Here is a 5,279-nt window from a genome sequence, read left to right as displayed (position 1 = left end):
CTCCCCAACAGCTCTCCTTCCACCCACCACCCACCCTTTGCTTCCTGGGCATACCTTCCAACCTGCCACTGCCCCCTCCAGCCCTGGGGTGTCTCCTTACTGCCACTTCCTGTCAAATCTGCTCTGCATCTCATTCCTTCAGGGTCAGCCCTCTGCTTCTCAAGGTGGCCATCCCCTTCCCAAGCCCAAGTGTGCTACTGCCTGGTCAGCAATAAATAAAAGGCTTTTACCCACACGCCCTCTACCTTCCATTGCCAACATCCTTCCCCTTCCGATGAAATGTCACCGGATTGAGGTTTCCCAGAGACACAACATCTCGACTCAGGAAAGGGTGCAGTGGTGAAACTGCTAGTATTCCAGCAGGCAGAGAGGAGGAGTAGGAGCCTGCAGGTCTGACCACCTCCCCTAAATCCCATCAGGAACAAAGTCACTTATTTTTTCCACACTGTAGGATCCACCCCTGAGAAGGCCCTCCTTAAATACCTAAAACAGGTCAGAGAGCATTTCACAAAGTAGAAGATGCCCTATTTTGTGGGGAAGAAAGGGTAGGAATAAGTGAGTAGAAAGAAATGTCATTCCACTGATAAGGACAGACGATTTCACACAGACTCGCCTCTGCACTAGGATTGGGACTAAAGCCATGATCTTGTTTCTTTCTACCAGTTACCCTCACAATTTCTCCACCATAGAAATTTCCATCTTGGAGTGCATGTAATTTTGAGTCTGTACTTTCCAAAAGTTCCACGGGTTATTTTGATTATCAGTCAATCTGAGGCAACACTGTTAAAGCAAAGACTCTTGTCATCAATTAAAAATCCAACCTGCGCTACCCCCTGCTGTTGACTTTTAGAAAACAGTTTCGTTAAATATCCAGGTGCTGGCCCTCCCTGGTGGTGCAGTGGGTTGGAGCACAGCACTAAGAAGCTAAAGGCACTGCAGCCCGAGTTCGATGCCCACCCCGGAGGTGACCACATGGCGCGGCAGACCTCTCCTGATCCACCTGCTGCTCCCCTCAGCAGTGTACTTCATAGATCTGCCTGTTCTGCTCCCCACTCTGTCTCTGGTGAAGCCTCTCACCGCCCCTGCACCTCTGACCTGTCCCCCAGTTCTGTATGCATAAATAAATCTTTAAAACATAATATCCAAATGCTGCTCTTTCTTCACATGTTCTATCTGTACCCAGCACATGAGGCTAATAGAAAATGGGAAGTTTTGGTCTTTGGTGTCCTCCCAACTAAGGGCTCATGTATCTGGTGCCATCTGCATTCCTGAGAAAGTATTCCAGGTTCCAGGTATTTATCAACCCCCTTACCAACTGCCCACCAATTATGTGACAAAATACAGGGATTAAGGACTTTTGATAAGCTGGGTTTGTTCTTACTGACTGACACATACTTTATCACATAATCCTAAGGACAACTCTATGTATTAGGTATCAGTGTCTTGGCTTTAAAGACAAGGAAAGTGAGACAGTATAAAACATGACTATGGTTACTAAGAAAAAGGTCATTCTTTAAGTCTTAATATGACTTTCCCTTATTATGGCGGAGAGAGATTACCAGCCACACTGGCAGGCTCAGTGGGATCAGTCCCAAAAGGCTGAACTCCGAATTACAGGAATGGTGAGATTGTATTTATGTTGTATGAGGAAACTTGTCATCCCATTCATCACAGCCTAAGCATTCTTTATTGTTTGGGAATGGGGTCAAGGCAGCCATAGCTATTACTGTGGGCAGCAGCACACTGCAGGGACTTTCTGCTCCAGCAAACAGGAGACCCCCCAGGGCAGCAGCCCTAGGCAAGTGGCAGAATCTAAGCAGACCTGAGAAACTTCCTGCTTCACCATCTTTCTACTGCTTCTCCACCATAATGGTTAAGCTCCCAAGATCTGGAACTGAGAAAGAGAAGTTTCACATCTTCCTCCTCCTCTTACTAAATGATCTTTACAGATTTACATATTCTCAACTTCCACATTCTCAGCTATTATTACATCTGTAATAGCAAAATAATAACGTCTATTCTAGAGAGATGATGGGGTTTAAGCGAGTTTATGAGTGCAAAGGCTTTCAGTACTGCACTGGCTTCCAGTATGTGATCATCCATAGTATCTCGTGATTAGCTTTTTATCACATTTTATATTGGGCATTTGTTCTTGTATTACATTATATTACATATTTATGTTATTATATCTCTGCCCTACTAGATTATAAGCTCCAGAAGAGAAGGAATTTTGCTTTTTTCAACTGTTTCCACAGTCTTATAAAGTAGTAACACCAGGCTCATAACAGGCACACCACAAATATTTGTTGAAAGAATGGTTGCTATGGCCATAACTATGCCTATAGCACTCACTGCTTACACAGAAGTTGCTATACACATAAAAAAATTACTGTACGACTGGCGTCTAGTAGAACTTAAATCATTTACCACCATACTAGTTTCACTTCCACCTCAGGTAAACTGAATGAGTAAATCACCTTCAGGTGGGAGTAACATGTTTGAATACAAAAATTACTAAAACAAAGGAGGGCCCCTTACAAAATTCGTCATAAATTGCACCGTGCTTTCACCTGTGACTGCTCTGAATGTGGAATATCATGGACACCAAAGAGTAAACAACAGGAACAAATTTATTCTTAATTTGTTATCCAGTGCCCGACGTCTCTGTTGCATCTGGTCAGAGCTAACTAAATTACAGCCTCAAAGTGATGCGGAGTATCTGGCCTAGACCCGGACTTAATTACTCTTGGCTCCACATTAATTTTCTAAAATGGATTTAAGTCTCATCAAGATAACCTATTTGACCGTTTGTAACTCAGAACTTTAAAATCATAAGACTTAAAGGAAAGAGATCAGAATTCTCTGTCAAAATAAGTGATGTGCTTTCATTTTAGTGACACTTATCATGAAGATGTTTTTGTTGCTTTAAGGAATGAGAAATGTATGAGTAGTCGACCTAAGTGATTAGACATAAAGGGGAAAATATTCATCCAAAGCTTTATCTATCATAAAAGTCTGCACATTTTACTGGAAAAAGAAATGGCTACAAAAGCATTTGAGGAAAGTCAAATCCCCCTTGTTATCAATCACACCCTTCGTGGCCATGGATGAGTTTGGTCTTCATTTTTTGAGATATTATGAAAATCACATTTAATTAGATCCACTCTCCTTGTCAGATTGACATGTAGCAGTTTTTGAAAGTTGTGACCATTATTTGATTTTAAATTCTCTTTTACAGAGATTCTCAAACACACACAAAATTAAACAAAATGAATAATGACCCCCGCTCCTATACCCATAACCCAGGATAACTATCAACCTACAATCCAGCCATGATTCCATCCAAACCCCCATTCACTTCCCTCTAATTAGTATTATTTGAAAGCAAAATTTATAGATCACCCACTTGTATTGAAATAGGAATTTCTAAAAGGAATGATTTTTTTTAAATCAAAATCATATGCCACACCAGACTCCTGGAAGGATAATCTGAAAGTTACTCAGGAAGGCACTGAACCCAAGGTCCTGTGAGTTGGGGTGAAAACACAGTACCTCTAGGACATGGGAGGCTAGTGGAGGCCACATGAGAAGGATCGATGAAGAGATTCAGCGCTATTCAACAAAAGGTGGTGGAGATGCCCAGGTGCTGGAGTCTGAAGCATGAGGCTGCAGTGTCAACCTGAAGCTTCCCCTGCACCATATGACATGGTCTTGAGGCACACCCTTAACGGAGAGAACTCAGGTGTGGAGAAGCCAGGATGTGTGCGCCCAGGGTGGGGTCCCGGTGAAAAGAACAAGGACAATGTGATGAACTGAGCACTCCTGTTCCCACCCCTCAGGACTGGAGCTGGCTGTATGAAGCATGCTCACAGTATACAGATGACAGAGACTCAGGTCTGGAACCTCAGAGGAGGATTAGTCAGCTCCCACACCAACTCTCAGCTGGATTCCCCCCAGGCCCCTCCTTTATCTCCTCACTGGGCCGCTACGAGGCAAGTTCCCCTGACAGACAACAACAAAAGGACACACATGTACAAAATCATCTAAAGCCAGGGAATGCTAAAAAGAAATAAAAACTCACAGCACCACCTGCTAGAAAAGTAGAAGTTCTGCTAAACTTTTAAGGCACTGCTGAGGATACTCTAAAAATAGGAAACTCTGGGCATCCCTTGGTGGCACAAGGGGTTACGTCTCAGCACTATGAGCTATCAGCAGCCACTGCAGCATGAGTTCCATCCCTGGTCAGGGAGCTGACCTATGTGACACAGTAGACTTCTGTCTCACCCGCTGCTCCCCTCAGCAGTGTATTTCAGGCGATCTGCCTACCCTGCTCCCGCCTCTGTCTCTGATGAATCCCCTCACTCCTCACACCTCTGGCCAGTCTCCCAGTTCTTGTATGTATAAATAAATATGTCTTTTTTAAAAATTATAAAAAACAGCAAACTCTGAAGCAACAAAATGGACAGATAGCAAAATATAGCACCTGGCACCTTAAGTTCTCAAGGAATACATCATCACAAGAGGAGGACTTTTTTTCAGAATCCAGTCACAAAGACATGGAAGAGCTTTTCTTTCTATCAGAGTTCAAATTCTCCATGATAAAGAAATTCTGTGAAAGGGAAGGAACCACAGAAAAGCTGATCAAAAATATATAAGAAAACTCAGAAAAAACAACTGTCCTAAGAGAGAAAATTAATGAACAGAAGATGGAACTTGAAGCTTTAACTAACAATAGAGATACAGGATGTAAAAAAAAAAGCCAGATAGTAGCTAAAAATTCTGGTGATAGCTATGGAAGCTATCCAATAGAAGGTTTAACCAATGATCTTGGAGATGATAATGTACAAAGAATACAGGTGGAAGAAGAAAGAGAAATAAGGGTGCGGGAGTGGGTATGAGGAAACAGTTTGAGAATTATCCGACGCCACAGCACAGGCAATGTAAGAATAATGTAGCCTATCCTTATATATCAATAACCACCCTAAATGTAAATGGCCTGAATTTACCAATCATAAAGTACAGTGACTGGTTGGATCAGAAAACAAAACCCAACTTTCTGCTGTCTCTGAGAAACCCACCTGAGGGCCAGAGATAAACATAAGCTCAAGGTACATGGTTAGAAAAAAATCCTACAAGCAAATGGGACCCCAAGCAACCCAGACAGTCATACCTGTATCAAATAAAATAGACTCCCAGCCAAGAGGCAGCAAGAATCGAGGACATTTTATAATGATTAAGGGAACAGTACTTCCGAAGACATAGCACTCATTGATATATAT

The sequence above is a fragment of the Condylura cristata genome, unplaced genomic scaffold (assembly GCF_000260355.1).
Source record: "Condylura cristata isolate star-nosed mole 26May11 unplaced genomic scaffold, ConCri1.0 scaffold00037, whole genome shotgun sequence".
Classification (NCBI taxonomy): Eukaryota; Metazoa; Chordata; class Mammalia; order Eulipotyphla; family Talpidae; genus Condylura; species Condylura cristata.
The sequence above is the reverse complement of the archived record's forward strand: the minus strand, read 5'-3'. Positions refer to the sequence as shown.